Raw genomic sequence first — 17,372 nt, forward strand, 5'->3', positions numbered from 1 at the left:
TTTATAGCAGGACACACATATAGAGTGATTCTAGGTTGTATTTCTTTTATTCTTATTCCCATGCTATTTCCTCCTTAAGTACTTCTTCTGAGATGGACACGTACGTGATGGAAACCGTACATGATGCAAGTTAATTCCTATGGAGAAGCCTATGAAAATGAACAATCACAGCCAATTCTTTTTGCGTGTATATAAACCTCATCCGCATATTTGTTTGCCTAAAATGAAGTATACTTAAATTGAACTACTGAACTGATTTATACTTTTACGTTCACTTTTTCGAAGAGAAAATTTTAAAATAAATGCCAATACAATTCGCTGTTCCTCAGTAAGGACCTCAAAAAATTCATCGAATTATAAGATCTCCATTAATACTTCTTTCTTTCATCAGGGAGACACTAACTAGACTTTCAAGTTCCATCCAATTACATCAATAAATTTAAAAAATAGGTCGAAACACAAAGAAAGGAATCAATTGGTAGATAATGCCTCTAGAACAGTGTTGGATGCATAGTATGCATCCGTTAAATATTTGCTGATAGATGAATGAATTATATTCAATTTTTCAAACTAAAGCACTTATTGTAAACAAGCAAACTGAAGAAAGTCAAATACTTGTTATGAGCTACCCTTCCTCTTACCTCTGATTTTTTTTTTTTGGTTTTAAGTTTTTTTCTTTTTAAGTTCCCTTGTTGCCCAACAGCTATAGATTTATAGCATGTTAAAAATCTGTGACTCTTTATAAAACTAATATTAAAATATATTTTCTTTAATTTTCACTTAGACTACAGAAGAATTTATGGAATAACCTTTAAAATAATTCCTTTAAACAAAAGAATTTTGATTTTCATACCAGACTCCTAGCCTTGATTTTGGTGGATCATTTAACAAGGGACTCTTATTGAAATTCAGTATAGGGGCAAAATAGACATTCGGCTGCTGAGCTAGTACTGACTGAAGTGAATTATGCAAGTAATCATTATGAGCATCTTGGGCTATCAGAACTGTCAGCCTTTTCTAATGACATCTTAGCAGAGAGATAATCACTGTCACACATGATGGCCACCCACTGTCATAGGGGGTGCATATCGGTCATGATAAGAAAGAGCATGGGTCCCCTTTACAGTGACATCCCATGAGGTGAGGGAAAGTCCCCTCCATTAAATGGAGAATTGACATTGCGATAGAGGCACAGGAAGGGCTTAGTCGAGCATATGCTTAAAACAAAAGTGGAACAATAGTGAGGGCAATGGGGAACCGTCTATCCCTCTCATTCCCTCCATTTTGACCAGTCTCCTCATGTGCCAAACACAGGAGGGGGCAAACACAGGTCATTTGTTTTGATTACATATTCCAAGTGAAGTTGGTGTTATAAACTTGGAAAGCAAACAGCAGGCACCTAAGGAGCAATACTTCATTTTGCAGCATACCCAAACCCCATGTCAGAGCTGAATCACATCTTGAGGAATGGACTCAGGTCCCATGTCATAACCTCAAATGGTTGCCTCAAATAGCTTCCGTGTATATTTAGGCTGCTTCTTGTCTCTCTATATCCTGCCTCTCCCATTCCGAGGGTCTGTCTGGGCTTCCCAGAAGAACCGGATATGACTGTAGCTTCGAGAATTTCTCGCTGTGTTCAGAGTTTTGTTGAAAAAAAAAATTAATTTCCTTTGCCTGAGACTAATCAGCCTATGCTAAACAATTCCTAGCAACTAATTATGCACAATTCAGGCACCTGCTAAGCCAGCAGATCCCTTAACTTCTTGATTAAGAAAAAAATAAGAAGGCATTTTGTTCAATTAAACATTATGACCATTTCCTAGCAGTGGGGAGACAGGCCGCTCATGCCACAACGTTCATGCATATCATTACAAATGCAGAAAAAAACTCCGTTTTTCATGAATGAACAAAATGAAATCCATTGTGAAGGTAATAATCTGACCCTTGAAGTCGATTACATCCCACAAATTTTAATGCCTATTACGTGTAAACTACGAATTAATTGGATAAAAGATAATAAAACGTTAAGTGGAATGGTGATTGAGGAATTCTTATTACTTCATAGCTTCGAGATAGGAACATGTACTTTACTAGCTGAGGGGAAAAATGAGCATGGGCTTGGGATACTGGTGGAGGTGAGGCACGGGAGGAAAGGGAGCTTGATTGCAATGAATTTATCCAGAATTCTGCAATCAGAAAAATCAAAAAACAGGCAATTTTAATTTTCAGCTAACATGGAAGTTTTGTGTGATGTGGGACCATACCTTTTCCGTACTCAGGTCCTGTGAACATTTTATCTCAGCCCAGCATGAACATATTGCAGGTTGGCTGTTTCTATCTCATAGACACTAAATCTCCAGTACACTTTGCTGCCTTGATGGCTGGATGGCACACTAAGATTTAAGCAAGATTTCCAGAAGTGTAGCATTCAAAGAGTTTTTGATAATAAAACTCAAATATGTCTTTCTCTTCTTATTAAAAGAATGCATAACTATAAGTACAGTGTCCCATATAATTTAAAGAAATGAAAACTCAAAGATATGGTCAAAGACTCCTCTTCAATCCTAAATAGTTTTTAATCCCAGGTTAAAATAACACTGTTTTTCTAGGGTCACACAAAAAGTATGCCCTCAATCTTTCCTAGAATCAGAGGCTTCTGGGTCCTACATAGTCTCAGCTCTATTGCTTTGGCATATTGAGGCTATGACAGATAGCTGCTTACGACTGATCTCATTGAGAATGAATTAATTTCATCTCCTCCCCTAATGAGATAAAGGGGTCCACACGACCAGTTTTAAACCAGAAGGGAGTGAGAATGATCCACGCTTGATGGCAGGAGGCAGAGGTAGCATGCTGCTCCATTACAGTCTCTTTCCTATTAAGAGATGATTTCGCCCCTCCAACGGTCTACTTTCCCTCCTATCTTTTGTTATTTGCTTTGCATTTGCATGGCATTAACGTCTATCTTTGATTTTGCAAGGTTTCAGATAGTTTTATAATCTAGACATAGATGTGTTTTATATTCTTAAAGGGGACCAGGTCTTTTGCTTTCGAACATTAAAAAAATATCATCCAGAGCACAACTTCATTTTTAAAACAAATGTACAATGGTTTCTTCACAATGATAGGATGTCCTCAAAAATTATGTTAATTACATCTACGGCCATGCCACCCTGAATAAGCCCGATCTCGTCTGATCTCGAAAGCTAAGCTAAGCAGGGTCGGGCCTGGATAGTACTTGGATGGGAGACCATCTAGGAAGACCAAGTGCTGTAAGCATAAAAAATAAAAAAATAAATAAAATAAAAAATAAGAGATCGTAAGCTGACAAGGTCTTTGCAATCTGTGAGGTCAACCAAAGGTTGCCTCGCCTAACAACAACAACAAAAATTATGTTAATCACAAACACAACTATTTCAGGGATTAAATATTCCAGCTAAAAAGAATGCCAACCACACAGCTCATATTATTGAAGGCCTGTCTTATAAGACTGTTTTTCTCCTTCACTGCTCTATTATCTAACTCCTTGCAACTCAAAATAGGTTTGTGAGCAAACAGCATGGGCATCACCTGGGAGTTTGTTGAAAATGTAAAGTCTCAGGCCCCACCCCAGACCTATGGAATCAGAGTCTACACTCAACAAAATCTCCAGATGATTTGCATGAACAAACATAAAGTTTGGAAACCCCTGATCCAATTGATTTGACCAAAAGCAATGGCACAGGTAGTGAGGATACATTGCTCCTGATTGTCACCTGATTGTGTCAGTGGTGGCCTACAAAGAAGTTGGCAGAATAGCTTCCCTAGTATCCCCAGGCCTCAAATACTGTAAGTATTGAATTTTTTATGGAAGTATTGAATTTTTTATTTCATTTCAAGGGGAAATGAAAATGTTGCAATGCTATGGTTCTGAGAAAATTCCATCTTTTCTTGATCCACTTTAAATCCTTTAACAGTCTTAAAATGGCTGATGTATGGGGATAATTGGATACATCTAAGGTCAGAGTATGTGGAGTGGTATATTGATTGTAGTAATAACATATTAGCCAATTTGCACTTTAGGGTGGAGAGAGGAAATAGTACTGAGTTACTACCCGCTAGCTATTAAAGGACAACTGAAAATGAAGAGTTATGTCCTACCTCATGGTAGAGACATGAGGGAAGAACCTTCCATGGTGCTATCCCCTTAAACTCTTCAGACACAAAGTCGTTTCCTTGGACCTGCATAGTTCTCTTGGAGCCAGGAAGGTCTCCAGCACAGAACCTGACCACAATCTTCATACAGGAATAAATAAAACAGCTGAGGCCCCCGAGCATCTGGTCAACCTTGTGGAAGTGGTCTGTGGTAACTGTGCTGTTCAGTGATGCCTGCAGGCCTTTTGGAAGAGTAATATCTCGAGTCAGGTTAATTTGTAAATCCTCTCTGAAATTAATGAACATGAAATTGCACATTTTCTGCCTCTGGCATTCCTATTGCTCATGTGTCTGAATCACAGTGATAACTCCTATGCTTTTTCCTAGTATTGTTTCCAGCAAGAATGGATAAGCAAGAGTCACAGCAGACATAGACCAGTCTCCTCACCAAAGAATCAAAATACCTAGTCGGATGGACATAAAGCTCATCTTCATTACCATATCAGATCACAATTTAAAATTTTAAAATCTTAAATTCAGTACAGCTTCTACATTTTCTATACATTTAAAATTTTTGGTTTAACCATTAGATTATACCAGTTGACATTCTCGGTATTACAGCTATGAAATATGCATAGGTTCAATAAGTTCTTAGCATTAGAATAATAATCTAGTGAAAAATATGAATGACTTCAGGGTAGTGAGTATTAAAACTACATTTGTTAATTCTTATTTTAAAAGTGTACCATTCTTCAGGAAAAAGTATGCATTTACACAGGTATTAACAGGCTAGATCATATCTAAGTATTTTTGGAGACTCATAAGAATCAATGATTTCTTGTAAAAGCAATTAGAGCTGGATGTTAAGATTAATAGAAATAGACAAGATATTTGGAGAAATTAAGGTTTCCCCAATTTTTTTAACCGATGAATAATATGAAATTAAGAAGTTACTGTGTTACATACTGATCACAATCTAAACTGGAGTAAATTTGGGGAGAAAATTTAGAAAAGTACATAGATTTTCTTGAGATAACTCATGAAACAAAATGTTAAAAATGCCTTCACTGAAAAGATTGAGAGTGTTTTTCAACGTTCTCGTAACAATGGTCACAGCTTCAAAACTGGATGTTTTAAATTATTATATCTCTTGATTTAGTAAATAATATTTTTTGACCCTTATCTGGGACCTTTTTTTTTGTATTTCTAATGTAAGCTATAGAGAAAAAGAGCTTTTATAAAATTGGAGCTTGCCAAGAACTATTCTTTTACATGAAATTATGCAAAGTTTTCTATATTTAGAAAATCTCAGTATAATAGTTGTTAGAATGAAGTGAAGATTGATGGAAAAATAAGAGAAAGAAAATGTGATCAGGATGACTTTAAGAGGTCTAAATTTTATGGTGTGCAAATGAACACTGGATGTCATTAGGGGAAAAAATGATTCGCATATATCTGTGGAGTGGAGCATTCCTGTCTAGGTTTGATTATCAAGAACATAGCCTTTAAAGTCCTCATAGGTTGCTTTGACAGTCAGTGATATGATGACATAACTTAGGCAACTTTCAAACCTGGTTCAATGGCTCAGTATTTTTCCTTCTTTTTCTTGTTCCCCAGTAACCAAGTAAACTGAAACATATGTCAACTGCTGGCAAGTTAATTTATGCAAATTAATGATCAGACTAGTCACTAACTGGCAAAATTCTAAATGGAACTAAAAAACAGTATTACCACCATTGTTCAGACTCAGTTTCCAATACAAAAGCTGAAAACTATTTTCTATAAATGAATAGTATACATTTATAACCTTGAGTAACATTTTGGAGCTAGGTGCCCAGACTATTTTCCTTAGGGTTATTGATTGGACTGAGGCACAAAAACCGTATGTGACTGCTTGCTTGTATGTGCCAAGACCCACTGTGAGATTCCCAACTCCCTCCTTCATGCCGACATGTGTAGTGCTTAAAAACAATGCTCAAAAGGATGTTTCCGATATGCTGAGGAAAACGAAAGCTTTTGCCAGGAGTCTATTTTAGTTAATAATCCTAAGAGTGAAACCAGAGGTGAGACTTTGTGATAATGGAGAAAATGGATTAAGCCAGAAGTTATCAGAGCACAAAGTAGGTGAAGAAAAAGTAATCTTCAAGTTAAAGCCCCTGGATGTATATAAGGGATGTAAATAATGTGGAGAAAAATTGAAGTTTAATTGTAATCTTACAAGATTTTTCGATGCTTCTTTCATTATACATCAATGCCATTTGTTTCTTCTACGAGTAATCCAAACAGATCCTTAGAGACCTTCGTGCACGTTTTAATAAGTAGTTCAAGCATACTTGAGTCAACTGGAAGACTTCTATGTCAATAATACCAATGACGCTATAACAATTATAGATAATACTTATTGAGCACTCATTATATCCCAGCATGAACCTAAGTCCTTTAGATGTGTAATCTTATGTCTTCTCACAACATCAATAAAATTTAAAATAGTAAGAAAAGATACATTTATTTTACAAAAGCAGTCTTGCTTTTAAAGAAAAACTTGGGGTTGTTCACCATGATGCATTTTAAATGGAAAGACTATAGTATTCTTGATGAAGCCTAGAGCAGTGTGGTGTACGACATGACCAGCACTGTGCATAGCACCTCACATACATTATCCATACTCCAGCAATGTCACTGTGCAGGTAGTTATTCTGTTGGAAATATGAGGGCACAAAAGCTTATACAGATGAAATGATGGGCCTAAATGTACATAGGAAGCAAAGTGCAGAAATGAAGCTTTAATTTACATGTCTCTATAGTCTGCTCTTCTCTACCAAGATACGCTATTTATCGAAATTAGATTCATGTACTTTTTTGGGGTGTGTGTGTGTGTGTGTGTATGTGTGTAAGAGAGCACTCCTTCACACAGTTGTTACTACTAGGTGACTACATATCACTGACTACATATGGGGACTTGGGGCTGCATTGGAAGATGTAGAATTTCAGGTTAGAAAATATCACTTGTCCTAGTTTTCAGATTTCACTTCCTCGTTGTGAATTCTTTGTTTAACTTATAAGATTCAAGGTTTTTCCTGGCACAGAAACAAATCACTTGAAAGAATGTCTTTTGGCCAAGAAGCTCTAAGCATTTTAGGAGATGAAATCTGGCTGAATTTATCTCTCTAACTCTTTGTCTATGCCAACATTCTCTACTAATAGAGCATTTATGAACTGGTTCCTACAAGTGGTTTATCATCTTAAAATGAATAAATAGTGGGGCACTCTTCTCCTTTAGTATTCCAGACAACATGTTCATAGCCTGCTGCTTACAATATTTCAAACCTTTCATTAGCATGATGCAGCTGAAGGGAGAAAATAAATCTTGGACTAGGCAATGTCTAAAAATTCAATGAAGAAAATGGTGATATGACTTGTGCGGCTGGCAAAAGAGATCATTGAGTCTGTCTTTCCTCTCCCTCCGGCCCCAAGCCCATCTCTACAAATAGCCAGGCTCCAGGGTAGGGGTGGTGAAACCTCAGTTCTCAGGCTCAGGAATGGCTCTGTGGGGCAGAGTGACCGGACATAGTGTGGACTTCTTGCTAGACTCAAGAATTTCACAGGGAGCTTTTGAAACCCAGATGATTAATACTCCATTCGTTACCCATTGTTCCCAAGATTGTCATCTCTTTCTAGCTTTAGCTCAGTTCAGTACTTATCTCTGAACTCACTTTTTTATAGTTTTTAGTTTTGAAAATTCCCAGATTTAAGCTCAATTTCTAAGTAAGAGCCAGTCTCGTTACATACCACTTAGAACCAAAACCTTCTTGCCATCAGAGTGAAAGGTGAGAATCGCACGTGAATTCCTTGGGAATAACATATTTCATACATATGCCTTGAGTTGTCACATATTTTGCTTTATTAATTCATTGCTAGGTCAAGCAATAGTAGATGACTGCTTATCAAACAGATGACATATGTTTTTAATGTACGATTAAAGTCGGATTTATCGTGGCTGTCAGAATCCATGGAGTCTGTGATTTTCATTATTTAAAGCTGTACTTTGGATACTCTCTGGTTTTACAGTGAAATGCGGAGAGTATACACACAAAACCTCACAAGGGTGTTAGAGCAGAAGTAATTTTTGTAAGGAAAACATTAAACCCATTTTTAAAGCATTAGAATTTTACTGTCCTGCAACTTTCATAGTTCATCCTGCTCTACCACCTACTAGCTGTGTGACCCTGCAAAACCCTTCTCCCTGAGCTTCAGTTTCCTCACCTATAAAATGGAAATAGTACCTACCTCATAAATTTGCTATTAAGAGTGAATAAAATGGTGTAAATAAAGTGCCAGGACTGCTCTGACTTTAAGAGGAGGCAGTTCCTTCCCTTCATCTGCTGGATGAGGAAGCTGAGTGATAGAGAAGAGACAACAGGGATCCCAAAGCAGCAAATGTTTCCATAATCGCACTTACCATACTACCTTTTAATCATCAACCTGCTTATCTTCACAGGATGAGCTCCTTCAAGCAGGGGTTTACTTTGATAGTCATAGATATTATTATCCCCATTTTTATAGATGAGAAAACTGAAGCTCAGGGAAGTTAAAAATCTGTCTAAGGCTAAACAGCTAATAAATAAGTGGCAGAGACATGATTCTAACCCAGGTCTGCCTGATACCAATGACCATTCTTTTCCCAATATTGCCTCACTACCTCAATAAAGCGTTTGCACAACAAAATAGCCCTAAGCGGGGAGGAAATTCTGTTATCTGACCATTGTGAAGCAATCTGAGTATTGCCTATACCTGTCTCTCACTTTCTATCATAATAAAGAGGCAGATACTTGATACATGTTTTTTTTTTTTCAAGACTATGGGCTACCATTTGCTGAAGTTTTAGTTGGAAAAATTCATTGATATCAAATGGTCTATTATGACTCAATTTGTCAGTGGCAAAATAAAAATTAAAACACAGGTACCTAGATTTAATAGTCGAAAGATTATCAAATTATTTTCATTTGCTTCTGAGACAAATTATTCAGACATAATTTCCTCATGAATTACTTGCTTGTCTCTCACTGGGTTATGTCTACTTCATCAACTTCACTACTTTTTCCCCAAAATCTTGCCTAAACAAAGATTCAGCTTTTATAGTTAATTAGGACAAACAAAGAAAATGCAATTCAACTCCACAAATGTGGATGTCTAATTTTGAACGATTTTGTAGCATTATACTCAGTAGGACTCTTCCAGCTTTTCCAATTAACAAGCTAGTGACATTTACAAACACCTAGAATAAGAAAACACTCCTTCCATCCCTGTTTGTCAGTTTCATTACTGAATTTTGGGTCCGCTGTGAGACACCAATCATGAAAGTAACCATGTAAAACTATTAGATTCTATTAGCAATAATACTTTAGAGGAGGTTCATTTATGATAACTGAAACTTTCTCAGATTCACTTTCATCTACCATATAATTCGTCTTAAGGTATTCTAAAATCACATTGTCAAAGTTTTAGAACGGTACTCCTAAGCATTTAACTCTGAGCCACAGTGTATTTTGAAACAGATTTTTATGAAATCCAGTATTGACTGAGTGACAGGCAAATCACTCAGTATTTTTCAATGTAAACATTGTTCGAAATTCTAGATCAGTGTATATCAGTGCCATACAAGACAATCAGAAAGGTAGGTATCTATTTCTATATACGCATGCATATACACATACAAATACATGCATATATACATGTATATTTCATAGATGTACTCATCCATACATATGTATCTGTTTATGAGCACTTTCAGGAAAAAGTACACATAGTGATAGGAAAACTCAAAGGACCCCATAGCCCTAAGACATTCCTTTTCTTCTGTCCCGCAGGGCAAAACACAATGCACAGACAGAAGTTGGAGACTACCATCCTTATCCCAGTGACTTCTTATTGAGCCCTGCAGTAGAATGACCAGTTCTACCTGCCTAGGGCTAATGGCGAGAGCCACAATAACACACAGTTTGTGTAACATTCCAGAAACTTCACTATTTAGAAAATATGTGCAAATCTGTGCGTTAACTTATACAGTTCGCAGACTTTGGAATTCTACATTCAGGATTCCCACATTCTATCAAGAGATGCTTTAGTGGAAATTGTAATTTAGCTTGGAGACAGCCCACAAATATGTAAGGTAGGTTCCCAGCTTGTAGAAGAACAGAATAGCTCTTTGTTAATCTCAGTAGTCCAAAGTAAATAACTCAAGCTCAGCACAGCAGAGATTGTAGATGTGGGCACAATCACCATTTGACATGTACAGTCTACACATTCACTGCATAATGTAGTAGTTTAGAATGGTATGTATAGATCTATTGAACAATTTGAGTAGTGATTTTAAGTGTAGCTTGCCTTCACATTTATCCATTGTAGTATAATTGTAGCCTTTATTGGTTTCTATTTTGTTTAAGACAAGCTTAACAAAACACTTGATATTCATTATGATAGAAAGAGTAAACAACACATAATGGTTATTCTGGGTACAATAAAGCTCAGATCTTTGCTTCTTTGACAATTAGGGATGTATTGCTTGAAATAAGTAAACGCATTTGTGCATTATCTGAAAAACGTCACATTATGTAAACAGAGACCATAAAACTGAAATATGTAAGTATCACTGGTGCTACTCCTGTTAGCATCTTCCCTCTAGGAAATCATTTTAAGGGATACTTTTTTATTCCAATTATGAGAGATTTTAGCTAAAAAAATCTATTAAGTCAAAAAAATCTTTGTTAAACCAAGTAGAAAGCTTTGCCACCTTTGTTAAATATCTGCAAACTTAATTGAAAAAGAAAAAAAGATGTTACATTTGGTTGAGAAATACCAGAAAGCCTCAAACAACATGCATAATTAGACTATCTTTTTCCATTTCTTTTATCTTTTTTCTTTTGAACCCAGAACTTCCTTCTTGCATTGCATATTTATGTGTAATTGAGATGAAGTATAATGTAAAGGCCGAAGGCTTTTCTATGAGCCCTCATTCTATGAGGACTCAGAATCATTTGAGGGTGAGCTGTTCAGTGAGTAATGTCTATGAAATTTAAGGATTGAATGTACATCCACTAAATGACCTTTTCTCATTTAGACTGTGAATCATGTAGGCGTATTAGAAATTTTATAAATATAAAAGAGGCATACTTTTACCATATTTGTTGTTTTCTGCCATCAGCAAAGAAAAGCCAATTGGAAATACAAAAAGAAGGCGAGTCTTTATTTTTCTTCTAGAACTTTTCCTCTTTAAGGTTTATAGCAATAGAGTGCATGTTTGCTCTCCTTATAGTGTATTCATGCAATGCCTACTGTTACTTGGCTATCGTGACTACAAACAATTTGAATTATAGGGATGTGGGTTCTTTTGTAGAAAGTTAACATGGTAATGTGAAAAGCACATAGGCTTTATGTTTATAAAATGTTTGAATCCTGGTTTCTTCATTTACTTTGGGCAAGTTATATAAATCCTCTAAGCTTCGATCTTCTCATCTTTAAAAAGAGGATAATAATATCTATTTTTCAAACTTGTGAGAACTAATTGGAGAAATGCATGTAAAGACCCTGGTATATAGCATAGGCTCAATAGTACTAGCTTCTTCATGCCACTTCGGCCTGGAATGATTTCATGGAATTCTTGGACATTTGATACATGTTAATTGATCATATTTAGAAGAAATAAAAATAATATGAATAGAGATTTTTTTAAAATCTAGAATTTCTCTTTTTCATTTGTTTTTATTTTATTATGCAGGAAAGACAGAATCCAAACAACCGAGAACAAAAACACCACTGTTTATACACAATTAAGTAGAGATGAGTTCTCAGAAGGCTAAAAATAACTGCTTAAAAGAGCAATTAAATAAACCCAAAAATACACATGAACCTAGTAAGCATAAAACATATCTTTAGAATATAACATAGTAAATCCTCCCAGAGGCATAACTTAGTCTCCTAAGCTAGACACATAAGGTGGGCAAATGCCTATTCTTTTATGGTACTAGGATATTATTTATTAAATTACCACTTTTATAGTGCCCTGGAGGTCCGAGAACTAATGCTCCTTATAAAGATTTAAGCTAGAATGAGGGAGATGATTTGCTCATCTGATCCTTTTTACATAAGTATCACTAATTGTGCACATCTGGTTTGTATTTGTTCCATTAAGCATCCCCAGTGACTCTGTTTTGTACACAGCCCAACTCTGAGATGCACACTCTATCGACACATAGAAAGTTTCCTACATGTTACAGTTCAGTTCAGAACTTTCATTCAATAAATTGAGAAACAAGTGAATAACAAAGCAGCCGCCCCTTTTCAATAATGAGCTTGCACTAGTCCCCTTGCTTTACATGATAAATGATGACAAAGGACAGAGTGGTATCGTTATCCAGTTTGGCAACAACTATGAAAAAGAACTTTTTAATTTCTTTCCATAAAATTTTATTTTAAAAAGTGAAATATGGCAGAAGGCGAGTACTCTTGGGTATTATAAATCATCTCCCAGCTAGGAAGAGAACTATTGGAAGCCTGCCCAGGGCACACTGATTTGTTCTCTTTTCCTGAATCACTATTAGGGTACAATTACTTTTCATTGGATTTAGCTTTATTCTGTGCAAGCATAAAAAAAGGTTTCTACATCCTGGAGTTCCAAACTATAAAAATAACAAACATTTAAAATGCAGCATAAGTAGTCTCCATTTCCGGTCAGAAGATTTTCTAGAAATCGTGTCTTAAGACATATCACCTTTAATGTTATTTTAAAAATTTCCCTGATCTCTTTATTCTTGACATTTTGGCAGCATTATGGGGGTCAGTCTCCCTGCCTCCTTGTCTCTGGGCTTACTAGATGGTCCCACTTCCCACCTACCTCACCAACCACATCTTAGCCTCCGTTGGTGCCACCTTCCCATCTTCTCTCCCTTTCCCTCTTTCAGATCTGTAAATACAAATATGTCGCTCCTTGTCCTATCTACATGCCCCTCCTTATCTCATTAATTTCCATGCCTTTAAATCTTAATGACTCCCCATATTTATATCTGCAGCCATGACTTCCTCCTGAGCTCCAGACTCAGGATATACAGCTGTCTATCTGGCATCTCTGCTTGAATATCAAAAAGGCATTTCAATCTTAAAGATGTATGAAATAGAGCGATTGATTACCAGTTACCTCAGGCCAAAAACCTGAGTTATCTTGGATCCTGTCTTGCCCTTACATTCTGCCTCGAATCGTTAAGCTAGATCTGCTGGCTGGTTCTTAAACTATACCCCCAATCCACTGCCACCACCCTGATCTAAGCCACCATCACCTCTCTGCACTATTGAAACAGACTCTAGAACTTGCCCGCATACTGCCCACATGACTGCCAAAGTTATCTTTTAAAACAAACCACCCCCCCACCCCCCGCCGCCCTCAAAAAAATCACATTACTCTTTGGCTTAAAGTTCTCCAGAGGCTTCCCATTATAGAGTAATATCCAGACACCTGGTCATCTTTCTCACCCTGTCTTGCACCTTTCTCCTCTCCATTCACTACACTCCAGCCATACTGGCCTTCCTCCTGTTCCTTGACATGCTATGGTCATGCTCACCTTAGAGCTTTTACTCCTGCTATTCCTTACCCAGAACATTATTCTGCAGGTCTTTGCACAAGCAACCTCCTCTTACTATTCTGATCTTGCTAAAATGTCATCTCTTCATCCTTGAGAATCCTTTCCCACTTTGGCTCTCTTTTCCCAAGTCACTCTCTATCCATTAACTTATTTTTATTTTCTTTCCAATACCTAAAACTACCTCAAATGTCTCTTTATTTACTTACCTAGTGTTTGTCTCTCTCACTAGAATATGAACTCCATTAAGAGCAGGGGCCTGGCACATATTGTCTATGTGTCTTAGCCCCATTGACGGTATTCAATATGTATTTGTTGAATGGATATTTTGAATGCATTCCTGACCAATATATATATGTAAAGATATATACCACATAATAAAGTCAAACATAACAACTAAAACCCTTTATAATAATTTAAAATAATGAAATCATGCTCTTGGTCATAGAGTTCAAGGACTGGGAAGGCCCTTAGAAATTATAGTGCAATCTCCTTATTTTACAGTGTCTCGAGGCTCAGAAAGGGACAGTGAGCCACTAACAGTTTACAAAGTGAGAGAGAAGCAGTCAGGCCTGGCTAAGTCCCCACTGTAGCATCAATTATCGCTGGCTGCTCCTTACATTACACATGGATAATTGTGTAGAACTCACTGGCTACAGAAAGAAGTCCAAATTCAGCACCAAAGTACACACCCACTATGCATAGCAAGTAAAAATGTGATTTTGCATCTTAAGTGAATATGCCAGGGTTCATATTACATGTCAACTTTTTAATTAATACTATGCTTACATTAGAATTTAGAAAGCCTTTTCAGGGACCACTGAATGACACAGGTCTCTTAAAAATATGACCAGGAAAATTTTAACTGATACTTGAAGTTTCTCTCAATAAACATCACTTCCAAAAACCTGCATAGCTGCATCTCATTATCTGGGTGGCTTTAGTTAAGAGACATACTGATGTACATAATGCAGTCTTCTTGAGTACCTAGGGAGTTCCTAGAAGTTGAGCGAGGCCTAAGCTACTTAAAAGTTTTGAGATAATTGGTATTTTTTTCAATAAAAATATTAAAATGGGGTGACCAAAATTATGGACTATTTTAAATACTTACATTTAACAAATTAATCAATTAACCCCCAGCAGAGTGCGTTATGGTTATAGGATTTATAAAAAATGTTTATTCTTTGTATGCTAGACATTCTGTGATCTGCTGTCAGGACACACATTGTAAAACTGTTAAGAGGAGCAGTTACTCCTTGCAGCACTGTTCAAGGATTTCTGGGACACATTTATGCAAATAATGGTAAAAGTCTAAGTTTGAGGCCCTTTACAAATGTGAGACCTGGCCCTCCTAGAACCAAGGACAAGCCTTGCATATCTGATTTGGTTGGCTTTCTACCTTCTCCAACTGCAAGCAAGTGGTATGGGGAGAGGGTAGGTGAGACGTTAGCCTCACAAGGCAGCTGAAACCGAGTGTACAAAAAGTGAGGGAGGGATAGAACCTTTTTGGTCTTAGAACTTGAAAACCAATACACCAAACTGGTAAAAATAACTGATGTGACTCTCCTCATCTTTCTCAACCCACTGCCTCTCTAATTCTCAGAGGAAATACGAATGGCTGTTTGGGATTTACAGTTACTGCGGCCGAATCCCCAGTGAGGACAATCTGCTCCGGCCATGGCCAGGTCCGGACATGCACATTCCAAGCACGAACTGAAATTAAAGCAAAATACCCGATTACTAGAAGAAATCTCAAAAGGACTTATTGGAGTTGCGGATGTGTATTCTGAAAGGTCTATTGGGTCCTGGGAGGTAAGTCATAAAAGAAAGGAATGATTTCATTTCATTTCCTCAAGAGTTAGGAAGCAATCTGACAAGGAATAGGTGGGAGTACGTGTGTGGGGTGGGGAGGGGAGAGATGTATAGCCTGAAGTCCCTTTTGACATCAGAAAATCAGCTCTCCTGTAGGGCTGGGAAATAACTCAGCTTTTCTTATCCAAAGAGACCCCATCACCTTATGTCTGGCTCTTTCCTCCACATAGCCAAAGAAAAAGAGATGTTTGTAAATTATTGCGTCGGTCGTCCTACTCATCTTTTTTTAGAGACATTATCCATCTCATAAGCTTTAGTTCTTAATTGTTTATACATGAATGATGTTTAATCGAAGCTAATGATATCAAGGTACTTGAATCACCACATGAATTAATTTAGCAATATGAATGCTTCATCACATTCTCTTTTTATTTCTCTCAATAGTAATTAGAATCATTGTCTCAGAAAAGTGGGAGTGCCAAGGATGACCTGGATATCCCATTTTTCTGGTCACAGTGGGCATACTCCAAGAGTCTGACAGGCCACAAAAAGATTGGTCTTGGTTAGAGATCAGTTTCTAAGATTTGCCCAAATCCGGTATATTTACATATACTTCATTTTAACACACCATAACCAAAACCTAGTAGAAAAATGGGCTTGTGATTATGAAAATTCACAGAAAAGGTAATACAAATGGCTCTTGAAATTAAGAAAAAGATGTTCAAACTTACTCATAAAAATGCAAAATTAAAGTCACAAGAGATATCATTTTTCACTTTTTAGATTAGCGAAATCCTACGAAATTGGATAATACACATATTGGTGAAGCTGTGGGGAAACAGGCACTGTCAGACATTGTAGGTGGGAATATAACCTTCAAAGAGGGAAATTTGGCAATCTTTATCAACATTATGAATGTCTTTACCCTTTGACCCAGATTTCTTCTACTGTGATTTAAAAGAAGATTCCTTATAGAAATTCCATAACAGCAAGATACTGGCGAAAACTCAAATATTTATAAATAAAGACTGGAAACAACTCCCATGTTCACAAATGAGGGATTGTTTAAATAAATTAGAGTGTACCCGTACCAAAGAATATCATGCAGCTGTTAACAAAGAGTGATGAACCACTCTTTATGCCAATATGGAAAAATCCCCAAGATGTATTTTTCAGTGAAAAAAGCAACATACAGAAGGGTGTGCATAGAATGCTATATTTTGTTTTAAAAAGGAAAGTTATGACTATGAATCTATATTTGCTTATATTTGCATAAAGAACATCTGGAGGAGTTCTGAAAAACAGATGAATGTGATTTCCATTTTGTATACGAGAACTGGCTGGAGGGGGAATATGGAAGGAGTGAATCTTTTCACTGTATACCTTTTTATATGTTTTGTATTTTGAACCATCTGATTATATCAGAATCTACCTATTCCAAAAAATAAAGCATGATTGATTAGGATATCATAATTTCTGGATTTTCCAAAAACATATTGCATATATATATTACTGAATACACTTAAAATTTTCTCTGGTAGTTTTCTTTGCCAAGGGAGTCTAATAAATATCAAAAGGTAACTATTGAAAGACATTTCATGAATGCATGTGCATAATGAAACACTTACAAAGATTCACTAATGCATGTAGTGAATTCAGTTTCTTGAGAATTAGCATTGATTAAATGTCATACTCATAAAAAAATTAGGAAGTAAAGCTTATTAGATAAAGACGGCTGAAAAAAGACAAAGCACAGTGGTGCCATCAACCATAGTGAAAGACAAAAAATGAGATGTT

General features: G+C 36.5%; 1 protein-coding gene and 1 pseudogene across 1 annotated transcript in view; one reads left to right on the forward strand and one right to left on the reverse strand.

The window, feature by feature from the left end:
- Nucleotides 1-17,372, reverse strand: part of GRIP1 (glutamate receptor interacting protein 1) — a 626,604-nt gene that overhangs the window by 176,416 nt on the left and 432,816 nt on the right. The window lies entirely within an intron of this gene.
- LOC111730034 lies at nucleotides 3,156-3,279 on the forward strand (annotated as a pseudogene).

This window comes from Pteropus vampyrus, unplaced genomic scaffold, assembly GCF_000151845.1.
Source record: "Pteropus vampyrus isolate Shadow unplaced genomic scaffold, Pvam_2.0 Scaffold9, whole genome shotgun sequence".
NCBI lineage: Eukaryota > Metazoa > Chordata > Mammalia > Chiroptera > Pteropodidae > Pteropus > Pteropus vampyrus.